The following is a 12,266-nucleotide window of genomic DNA, read 5'->3' as shown; positions in this document are numbered from 1 at the left end:
CTGTTAGAGAGAAACATTCTTAGCTACTCCATCACCAAGCAAAAGTCCCCACCAGGCTGTATCTCCTTGACTCCAGGGGAAAAGCTGTAAAGAGATGGAGGAGGATGCCTGAGAGAGAGATAGATGGCCTTTGTCTTATTTGCAGTATCACTAATGAGGTTTCCAGATATATAAAATCTGGCTTCCGTCAACTTGAAATGTGAATCAGATTCTAAGTATTTCTGCAACTAACAATATGGTCACCACCAAACTACTTCTACAAAGAAAAGGCTTCATAACAGTTATTGCTTCTGGCACCAAGAGATGGACAGTGTATTTTACTAAAAGATTATCACTAGATGTTGTAGGACAGTAAATACTGAATTACTGGGGAAGCAACTCATGTTTTTTGTAGATACAAGTGTCCAGCACCAGCTCCTTCTTGCCTAGCAGAATGAAGCTGATTCACAGGTGGCTGGAAGAGCTTCTTCTAACCTCTTCTGTAACATCTAGTAGAAAGACAGCAGGTGTCTACACAGGGAAATGATCTGATTGTACAGTCTTTCCATCCACATAGGAAAGGACTTCTCAGAGCAGATGACATCAAATTTCAAGATTCCATATACAAGATCAATTTGACTTCCTGATGTTTTTAGCCTTGCTGACACAGGTGCATTAAAGGACATACAGCTCAAAAAGCTCAATTTTAAAGGTGCAGTGGCTGCAAAATGAAAACCATTCTCCACCTATCCATCAAGTTTAGGCTCAGGCACTATAGAAACATCTAACACCTATGTTTTCCCCTTTTTTTTAGAGATAGGGTCTCACTCCGTGGCCCAGGCTGGTCTTGAACTCCTAGCCTCAAGCAATCCCACCATCTTGGTCTCCCAAAGCGCTTGGATTATAGGCATAAGCCACTGTACCCAGCTTCTAACATCTAAATTTATAATAAAGCATTGTTTCAAGGGGTAACTAGGAATTGCACATATCCAAGGGACTGTATTCTTGCATTTCTTTACCATTCCAGCTCCATCTGGAAATTGTTCTAGTGGGCCAATTCAATTAAGCAAAGACATGTTATTTCATTCCACAACTTCGGAAACACAGATAATTTCTGGGGTATCTTGGCTGTACAAGGAAATGGAGAAGAGAGCTGAACTCCAAGTCTGAAAATCAGGGTTACAGCACAGGCTACATGTATTTCTAACCACTGGAAAACTCGTAAATCAGTCAACCTCATAGGTTCTGTTTTCTCCCCTAGAAAATGAGGATACTTTTCTACTCAAGGAATCATTATGACTATCCACTGAAACAATTTATCCAAGGCACTCTGAATTCTGCCATGTGCTATTATCAGTTGAGGCAGACTCATGACACATTAACCACTGCAGATGGTCTGGATAACTGTGGTTTTCAAGGCTGTAGTTACTAAATCAGAGGCTCAGACTGCAGAATGCCATCAAGAGAAAGGGTAGATTTGACTAGTCCTACAGGAGAAGCAGGAAACATAGGACTTTCCTCCCAGTATACTCTTTGAAGACCCTGGACATTTAAATGAGAAAGTTTAAAGAATATTTTTTAAAGGAAGTCTCATATCTTGAGACTTCAGGGCAAAAACTAAAGTGAAGTGTGCCATTCCAAGACGGACACTTTGGGATTAGCCAGGTCACTGCATATTCTCTGTACAGCAGGGCAGCCAACAGCAGCGCCTGGTCATTTCCATATATTAAAAAACCTTCCCTTCCCTCCAGGACTTAAAGATGATATGAACTGGGTTATGGAGTTTAGTCTGAGGGGGCTCATATACTACTAGTAAGACCCTCATTTCAAGACCTAGTCAGAAAGACGTCGCTTCATTTTAATGCCGTTCATTACTCACATTCTCCTAATTGCTAGGATGATTCAAACAGCTTTGAGGCTCACTGTGAGAAAAATGAGAGAAAGTCGTCTTCCTCCTTCTATATCTGTTTCTACAGATTGTTGAAACAGTACAGTTCATTTGGATGACGCTGAGATGGAAAAAATATAACCTGTTCCTTCTGAAGAGTACGGGAAGGTACAAGGGGTTACAGGGGCTTAAACAGAACAGGAAAGCCAAAGTGAAACGCCGAAATTTGGGCTTGGATGCTATCACCATATTTCCCCCAAACTCAATAGAAAGCAAAGTTGTCTGGAAAGAGATTTTTAAATAAATAACCATGCCATTTTTTTCTTCTGTCAATACAATAACAGATAAACTTGTCTTATGGGTCTATGACCACTTTCAAAAGAAAAAAAAAGTCCACATCAAACCAAACAAAACGGCTATCTTTTGAAAAGATTCAGATCAGACTCCAGACAGGCAGCAGCTGGGGAACACATTCTTTCCCGGTCCTTTAGACGAAGGCTGTCTCCCCATAAAAGCCACAACTTGGGGTCAAACTTCCCCCCAGTCTGGGTTGCAGCGACCCAGGCAGCTCCAGAGATGAACTGGACATGGAGCCTGGAATCAAAACAAAATTCATCCAGAGTCCTTGCTGCCTCCACTTGGAACCTGCCAGGCAGAGCAAGGTTGAAAGGGCCTTGGGGTACTCTCCTCTGGGGGCGCTGCAGTGGACAAAGGAACTAGGGCTTCTGTTTCTAATGGGAGGCATTTCCATACCTGTCAGAACCTCTAAATAGGCTCTGACATATGATGGTCACTCACACCATCAACCACAGATGCACTCGCTCCACCTGGAGAAGGTGTCCTCACCTACCACCAACAGTGAGACTTGGAGATAAAGTCATTTACAACCCAGAGGAGGTGGATGGCCACCTGGCTGGCCAACTCAAAAGGACACAGATAAGAGATCGGAGAGACTTCCTATCCTACCCCACTGGCTTCATACTTGATAAGCAGAGTTTGCAGAAGAGGGTTTCCCGGTCACCCTCTCCCTTCAAGTATCTCCTTTCCATGTGATACTTTACCTAACTCTCCCCACCAACCTCACTTAGAACTTCAGAACTACTCTCTTCCAAATAAAATGATCTCCTTGGGATGATTATCTCACTAGAAACTTTCACCTGAGTTGCAGAGTAGGACCACAAGAGCACTTAAAGGAGACTGATCAAAACCAGAAAGCAGATGTTAGGAACGTGAACCTCAAATCCATTCAGTCATCCAACACAATAGCTGTGTTTCTAAAAATCTTCATATAATCGAAATTCAATGGGAATTTTTTCAATGAGAAGGAAGACAGTCTCAGACATTCAAAAACAAAGGCATTTTTCCTGTATTGAATTTCAGTAATAATAGTGTCTTGTGTGGTTGTTTAAGCGCAGTACTATAAAACTTAAATACGTCTGAGCAAATTCAGCACTCTATTACTTATAACTTTCATTCCAGAAAATTCATCAGTGGGCCTTTCTTTCTCCTTAGCACAGGCTTCTTACACATTTTTATCACCTTTTTCATCCACTGTGTGATGGACAAAGCACAAAGCCACTCCAACAAACAGGTACGATAGCTTTTCCCACCACTGTGGTTCACAGGACTCCATGCTGGTTCCTGACCACAATTATATACATCACAGTCCATATTAATAGATGGAATCACATCCAATTTGTAATGTAAACATCACAGGGGAATGCCTGTATGTACTACCCATTCACTATATGCCACATACCAAGAAAAGGGGGCAGTCCCTCCTGTCACTGGGCTGGGAAAAGGGTTGTGAAGTGTCATACAATGGGAATAATGAAGTGCTATGGGAACCCAGAAAAGATAACAAATAACCTAGTCCAAGGGCTTCCTGAGGAAGAGACTCTAAGCTGAGATTTCAAGAATGAGGGATCTAGAAATACAAATACCATTTGACCCAGCAATGCCACTACTGGGTATCTACCCAAAGGATTATAAATCCTTCTATTATAAAGACACATGCACACATATGTTTATTGCAGCACTGTTTACAATAGCGAGACTTGGAGCCAACCCAAATGCCCATCAATGATAGACTGGATAAAGAAAATGTGGCACATACACACCATGGAATACTATGCAGCCATAAAAAAGGATGAGTTCACATCCTTTGCAAGGACATGGATGAAGCTGGAAACCGTCATTCTCAGCAAACTGACACAGGAACAGAAAACCAAACACCACATGTTCTCACTCATAGGCGGGTGTTGAACAAGGAAAACGCATGGACACAGGGAGGGGAGCATCACACACTGGGGCCTGGGGGGTGGGGGGCTAGGGAAGGAATAGCAGGGAGTGGGGATTGAGGAGGAATAGCATTAGGAGAAATACCTAATATAGATGACGGGGTGATGGATGCAGAAACCACGACCATGGCACGTGTATACCTATGTAATGAACCTGCATGATCAGCACATGTACCCCAGAGCTTAAAGAATAACAATAATTTTAAAAAAAGAAGGAGGGGAAGGTAGCCAGACAGTGCGGGGAGAGGAGCTCGGTTCTAAGGAGGAGTAACAGCATGTCTAAAAGCTAGGACACAAAAGAGAGTATGGTGCTTGAAGGAGGAAGTGTGATAGGACCAAGTGGGGTGAATACAGGGCAACCTGTGAGTGATAAGGCTGGGGAGATAAGGCAAGTCCTCAGAACCTACTGAGCTAGGCTAAGGATTCTAGACTTTATCCCGAGGACCATGAGAACCCAGGGAGGGGCTTAATAAAAACAGAGATGTAAGCAGATTTCAAATACTAAGAAATGTTCATTTGGGCTTCAAAGAGGAAAACGAGCTGGACCAGAACGACAGGCCATGTAGGAGGTATGTCATATGCCAAACCACCCCAGCTCAGCAGACCCACTCATCTATGTCAGACTTTGAGACCAGCCTTCCCCCAAACTCAACGCCTAGGAAGTTGTTCCCAACTTTCCACTGGAAGAGCTGCCTCTGGAGAAGAGCTACAACAGGAAAGGAAGCAGGGTAGCATCGTGTCTCTCTGGTTCCTACATGGATGAAAACCAAAGCCAAGGAGCCCATCCCTCAGCAGGGCAGCCTGCTAGGTAGTGGGACTGGACGACAGAGGATGTGAAGACCCCGATTCCAGAGACTTGGATAATGGTTAGACTTTGGCCAGGCCTGAAATTCCCGACTGATCTCTCTAGGCCCAAGTGAGGGAGGCTGCCAGACATGTTTCTACCCACTGCTCCCAAGGCAGGGCTCCCCGACACAGGTCAGCAACGGAGGGTACAGAACCCCAGCAATGGGCAGAGGGGATGCCACAGCCTGGAAACCAGCACAGGGTGGGTGAACATCAAGGAGTGAGGAGCAAGTGAGAGAAGGGGAAAGGGACCCTTGGAAATACAAAGACTGGTCATGGGAAACAATTCCCAGGAGACAAAGTGAGCTGAAGAGAAAAAAGAGCCATTCCTAGCAAAGCCACCGGTGGCTCACTTGCCAGCATGGTGCAGAATCTGAGCTGCGGTCATCTCACGTCTTCCTTCCAGGTTGGCCCTGGTACAAGCAGAAGAAAAGAGAGGCCGATCATATAAAAACTTGAACCACTGTACAACTAAGATTATCGTCACTGAAATGAAAGGAAACTGGACTGGGGAAGTAGCTGCAGCAACTATGACTTTTAAATAGATTAATATCTAGAGCACATAAAGAGCTCATATACATAGCTTAGCAAACATCGGGACTTGCATTTGCTGACTGTAAAAAGAACAATTAGTAAATAAACATAGATGGAAATGTTCTAGCTCTGAGAGGAATCAAAGGAATGTAAACTTTAAAACCAAAGAGCCTATTAAATTAGCCAAAATATAGTAAGTCCCACAATTATTCAGATTGAGGCAAGAGACATTCTTATATCATTAGTAACAATGTAAACTGGTACAGCCTTTTAGAAAGCGATTCAGAGCAAGCTCTCTCTGAGTAATGAGTCTTCTGATGTGTGTCCTCAGTAAACATTTGTGTGCAAAGATATGCACTTCTGCTTTATGACAGTAAACAGAAACAACTTTGGACAAAAATGATAGGAAACTTAAGATAAAACAACCTGACAGAATGTTATGTGATCCTTGCAGATGAGAACTGCATAGCCCAAGTTACAAATAAGAATGTTTGTGCTAAATGGGAACCGCAAAACTGAAAAAAGGGTATTACGTTACATTGTCAAGAACTGAAAAACAGCATATACAAATGAACTTGGTTTACGGACTGGAACAGTGGCATCAAAGGGAACTTTGGCTTTTACTGGCTTTCCTTTATTATTGTAAGGTTTGGGCAATCAATGTTTAAAAGACACAGGATTTTTATCAGTCATGTATAGTGAACACCCTTTTCTGTGGAGCAGATCTATCTGTAGAAAACGTCACTGCCAGATTAGCGGAGGGTGCCTAGTCCTTCCCAAGTCCTTTTCAGATTCAAACCCTGCCTGCGAAGACTGGCTGCTCTGAGAAGCTCCTCCTACCCTGACTATGCCTCTAACCCTCAAACACAGCACTCTCCTTTGTTCTTGCTTTTTTTCTTCAGCTCTTAAATGCTATGCCTTCCGTGTGTGTGTGCGTGTGTACACACATTTGTTTTTATTATTGAGATACTACCATAAGGAACATAGAGAGCGCGAGTGCACATTTAATCCTTCCAGTGATTCTGTGAGTTAGGTGGTATTATCATCCCCATTTAACAGATGAGGAAATTGCGGATCACAGATTTAAGAAATGTGACCTGGACCACACAACCAGGAGCCAGAGCCAGAAAGATTCAAGTTTCAGTCTCCCTGACTTCAAAGCCCTCATCTTCACCCTCCCTCTCTGTCTATGAAACAAACAAATTAAAACAACAAAACCCTCTCAAATGTCGCCTTTTCCATTTGCACTAGCTGCCTAAGGAAACTATAAATAATTGCAACGAATCAAGAGGCATCTCTACGAACTGCTTATGAATTAACCAGAAAGACAAGGCAATGCCGCACACGCTAATTGGGAAGGTGGATGCAGAAGAGAAAAGGAATTACCTGGAGACTAAACCTGCACCTGCAGGTAAAACCAAATGACATCAAAAGGATTTCTACTTGCAAACTGAAAGCAGAATATGGCCCTTGATACTACTGCTTAGAAAAGCAGAGCTTCTGCACTCCCCTTGCAAAAAACAATACCACAATCAGCTGAAAGATTCTTTCCAGTTCTGCCGCATTCCACCTTCAGAAATGGATGTTGCTTGGGACATGGCAGCAAGAATCGTAGAAAGGAGTGGAGGAAGTATTCAGGCATGAAGCTCATCTAGAGGGGGTGATAAATGATTGTAGGCTCCCCTTATGACTTACTCTTTAAATAATGACATAACACTAGCTGAAATATAAATTCTAATTAAATACAAAACCCAACAAAGTCAAACAACAGCAAATGATGTTTGACAGAAGCAAAGGTCTTCGGGGAGCCGGGAGCAAGAATTACAATAAAATCTATTCATGGAACTGTATGATCTCAGGGATAGCAGAGGCCTGAGAGATCATTTCTTTCAACCTCCTCGTGTTTTGGAGACAGGGAAACTGAGACGCAGCAAGGTGGAGTGAGTGGCGCAAGTCACCCTGTTGAAGGGCAGGCAACAGAAACAGCCTCCAAACTGCCTATCCAACAGCACACCATGCTCCCTCTGTAGGGCCAGGAAAGCTACTCCATTTTAAATCATATTTTCAAAAGAGCATTAAACATTCTATAAATATTAAATTGCTTTTTAAAAATTTTCTAATGCACAGGGGCGCATTTTAAAAAGAAGCCTGGTTTTCATTTCTTTTGGAAAACTGCACACTGCTCGGTGTTTCATCTGGTATTGAGTGAAATATTAACAGGCCATATAATGGTTTCAGTGTTCCTTCAGTAAAGCTAAACAGAAGTCGAAAAACATATCCCCCAGGCCTACGGTGGTGTTTCTGGAGCACGCATGAAACTCCACGCTCTGCTCAGTAAGCCCATCGCTGTTAAGTAACTCATCAGAAAATAAAGAGGGAATTACCAAAGGGGAATTGCCAAGCAATTAGTCCTCTGAAGCAGATGACATACAACTGTTACAGGGAGGAGCTTCCCGGTTAGTCATATGTCAGAGTCAGAGCCTACTAATCTGTAAATAAAAACGCATCACATATGATTACAGCTGTGATGTAGGCTGAAGCTGCCAGGCTGGGGTATGGGGAGTAAATCTTGCATCCTCTTCTCGATTGCCGTGGGTCTGTAAAAGCAAGAGATGTTGCCTTTGAAGACCAAAAAAAAAAAAAGTTCTTAGTAATTTTTCTCTCAATGTAAGAAAGACAATCTGGCCTTCCCTAAGCCAGCTAAGAGAAAAGTGATCTTTCTTCTCTAGCATCTTGACATGAATGAGCTCAGATTCATTCACTGCTCCAGGGAAGGAGGGAAAATGAGACTGGACCAGGTAGGGGCACGGGGGATGGGAGCTCTAAGCTTCCTCATGGCCCCCCTGACTACAGCGTGACCTCCTTTCGGTGCACGTTTTATTCTTAGCGCTTGCATTCAGCGCCACACCACCACCTATCACACTGGAGAGATAAACAGTTCCTATCTGCCAAATCTTGCAAGCTGAGCAGCGACCCAGTGAAGTTCTTTTAAGAGTCAAAAGTTCATCATCTCGCTGAGACTCCTGATGCTGAATAACTTTTGGAATCAACCTAATCCAATCCCCTCAAACAGTTAAGCACATTGCCACCGTCCTCATTTTCTTCAATTAATAATTGTTGAAAGTACGTAGGAATCTCAAGGAGGAATGAGTAAGAGTGAAAGAAAGGGAGAAAACACCACTTGCATGGTGGTGAAACCTGCACGGGACGCCCCGTATTAGAAAGCTCATATGCAACTCTGAATGGACAGGCAGGCATTAAAAAAGAAGGCTTATCATTCCAGGACCCTTCCTTGATCCTGACTTCCTGGACTATGTTGTACTTGTGTCGTGGCCTTTTAAATATTACTCCAAGCCATGCCTTGCTTCTGCACTCCACTCTAAGCTTCTTGAGGACAGGGCATAAGTACCAGGGCTGAAAGTACAGGCTGGGATCCAAGCATGATTGTGTCACTTAATGGCTGGGCAAACTTGGGCAAGTTATCCCCCCTCTCTGTGCCACAGTTTCTTCACCTGTGCACTGGAGAGAATAATGATGCCTACCTCGAAGGACTGGACTGAGGATTAATATGCAGAATAGTAAATGTGAGCTATCGATCACCTTCATAGTCCCTAGAAGGCCTTGCTGGCACAGTGCCTCTCATACATTAGATGCTCATTAAACAACTGCAGGCAGAATGATCTGCCCCTGGAGTTGTGTGCTCCATCCCTCTCGTTCCTGTCTTAACCTTCTTATCTGTCCCTGCTTTTACTCTGAGCCCTTTTGGGTTATACAGAGAGCCCATCCTAACTAACTCAGGACCAAAAAAAAAAAAAGAAAAAGAAAAACACGTAAATAATCCTCAAATTTTCTCTCATCACATTAAAACAGACTGCTCACTAACATCATTGTAACATAACTTCCAACCTCCCTTTCACTTTATATCATGAAGTCTTAGACTAACTTTCTCCCCAGAGCCAAGATTCGCCAGTGCTATATCTCTTTATTTTCTACAAAGTATAAATGGGAAGCCAAACTGTTCAAAGTGCTGTGTCTAGTAGCCAGGTATATACAGTATACACGCTCGCACACCGACACACACAGTTCACATTTAAAAGAGTCCACAGAAAGCCTCCAGGGAATCCTCTGAAGTTACCAAACACACCCATATTAATGTGATTTATCAAAGTACAGTAAATGAATTGCCACAAACGAATAACTGCTACAGAGTCAAGTAGCTGGCACATTGTGATTTATGCTTATCACATGAGATGGCTAAATCGACAGTGGAAAAGATCAAAGGAAATGCTGGAATTGTTGTTAATGTGTACAGGGCTTCACTGAAAATCTTAATAAAACTGTTTGGAGGAAAATACAAGGATCATTTGTTTAAATGAAAAGAAATCACCGCATACGCTGAATTTCAAACACGGCATTCATTTTTATACATGCACACACACACACACACACATTAGATTTAGCTATAATTAGCTCAAGTTTCTATTTTTTAAAGGTCTTAAAGGAAGAAAGGTTTCGACAAGATTTCATTGAGCTGCAGTTCAGCTCTGAGTTTCCGAGGTGGCTGAGCTTCTGCAGAAGCACCCTCACGGTCCATGCACACATCACCCAACTCCTCCAGCCACCTAGCCTCCTTCACCCCAGATCATGAAAAGAAGGCATTCGAAGGCTGTGCCACATCAATGTTCAAGCTACGTTCTGCTGCCTCTTACCTTCTCTCTACACACTCTACACCAGCTGACGCCATCCTTGAATTTAATCGTGCCCCTCCTGTGTGTCAAACTTTTTGCCAGGTCCAAGAACCCAAGCCCCAATTTCAAAGATCACTTTTATGCCAAGGACTCCACCAAATTTATCTTCAGACTCGACCTCTCAGCAGTTTTATTCCCACACTCTCTACTGTCTGCTCAAATCCAGAAGCTCACATGTCCACCAGCACCTAAGCTTCAGCCAAAATGTCCTGGTCAGTTACATACCATGCACTGGCTTGTTACATCCCAGACATACACATGGCCTTCCTCATGCTCCATCCATCTCTTCCCACAGAAATGCAATCTAGCCGGCAGAGCTCAACTCAAGTGATCCCTCCCCCTCAAAGTCTTTCCTGATTACTCCTACTCATCATCACTCTTCTGAATTGCTTCACTGTTAGAACGCTGTTAGAACCCCATTCTATTTGTATTCGTTATTTCAGAGGGTTTCTTCTTTCCCCTGCCTGACCATGAAGAAAATAACTGCCTTCCGGTAGCTCTTATTCACTTCCATTCCCACAGTACCATGCGGACTTTAAAAAAAATTCACAATGAATAAATGAATGAATCATTTCTTTACATAAATAGTGACTGTGAACAAGTTAGGTCATAACTTGCTATAGCTGTATCATATTTATAAAATAACTAGGACCAGAAAGAACTATAATGTAGGTTTCAGAAAAGACTGAATGAATATAACAGAGTACAACATGAACGATACTATTTTCCTGCCTCCGTTGAGCCGTCAATCGTGAGGACTGTAATGAGGGCATCATTGATGCAAGATGTTTAGATAATGCTTATAAGCTTTCTTCAAACGCAATCATAGAAAATGTCAGCTGCTTAAAATTCAAGGTGACTTTGCACTACTTTGTTAGTATTTTAGTATTCATAAGACACTTAGATTTGCCTAATACACTATAAAAACCTAGGTTTCTTCTCAAAAAGCTGCACATATTGACCAAGAGGTATGACTTCTTACTGCCTGGTTTTTCACAATAAAATTCTTGAGATATTTCTGTTATCAAAAATGACTCCCTTTCAACATCACAGGTTAAAAAAATGTGTGTGTACTCACCCTACCTGCAATTAAACTATTTCCCCAAAGATCTAAGTGTGAGGATTTTCAAGCTAGCACATAACTGTTAAAACAGGTATCATCCCTAAAAGATAAAGTGGTAGTAAGACACCCCATCTTTTTCTTTTCTTTTTGAGATGGGGTCTTACTCTGTTGACCAGGCTGGAGTGCAATGGTGCAACCTGAACTCACTGCAATCTCCACCTCCTGGGTTCAACGATTCTCTTGCCTCAGCCTCCCAAGTAGCTGGGAATACAGGTGCCCACCACAACGCCTAGCTAATTTTTATATTTTTACTAGAGACAGGGTTTCACCATGTCGGCCAGGCCGGTCTTGAACTCCCGACCTCAAGTGATTCACCCACCTTGGCCTCCCAAAGTGCTGAGATTATAGGCATGAGCCCCATACCTGGCCCACCCTACCTTTTTCATTCAGCTGACATTTGTAGGTCTTAAGAGGCTTACCTTTGCATGTAACTTTAGGTTATTCTATTTCCACTTAGAGAACACCTCTCTAATCCACAGCCAATAAAATGCAAGCAACCCAGTTTCACATTTTACAAGGATATCATGTTTGTGATGACTCTTTCTTCCTCCACCTTGTCCCCCACTGGGACTTTTTTGGAAATTCTTCCTGAGGCATAATACTTCAGTAACTCAGGTTTCTGCTTATTTTTACTCAGACCACAAATGAACCCACTTATGCATGTAATTCATCAGTTCATCTTACAACAATCTTAAAAAAAAAAAAACCACACACATGCATCCAATCACATTTAAGAGAGTTGTGATAAATTCAGGATTTAAAACTCAGCAAAAATAAATAAAAGGCTCACTGGCTTTGCAGAGCTGTAGATGCCTACAGGGGGGGTCTGAAGACCATGGACCAGGTAT

At 42.7% G+C, this 12,266-nt stretch overlaps 2 protein-coding genes and 1 long non-coding RNA gene across 4 annotated transcripts in view; all 3 read right to left on the bottom strand.

The window, feature by feature from the left end:
• ATXN1 (ataxin 1) overlaps positions 1-12,266 on the bottom strand; it is a 463,177-nt gene that overhangs the window by 442,961 nt on the left and 7,950 nt on the right. The gene's annotated exons all lie outside the window — the stretch shown is intronic.
• Positions 1-12,266, bottom strand: part of LOC144576580 (uncharacterized) — a 434,267-nt gene that overhangs the window by 414,051 nt on the left and 7,950 nt on the right. The gene's annotated exons all lie outside the window — the stretch shown is intronic.
• The window catches only part of LOC128931873 (uncharacterized), a 63,570-nt gene that overhangs the window by 43,963 nt on the left and 7,341 nt on the right, over positions 1-12,266 (bottom strand). The window lies entirely within an intron of this gene.

Source organism: Callithrix jacchus, chromosome 4 (assembly GCF_049354715.1).
Source record: "Callithrix jacchus isolate 240 chromosome 4, calJac240_pri, whole genome shotgun sequence".
NCBI lineage: Eukaryota > Metazoa > Chordata > Mammalia > Primates > Cebidae > Callithrix > Callithrix jacchus.
This window is presented reverse-complemented; position numbering and strand designations above follow the sequence as displayed.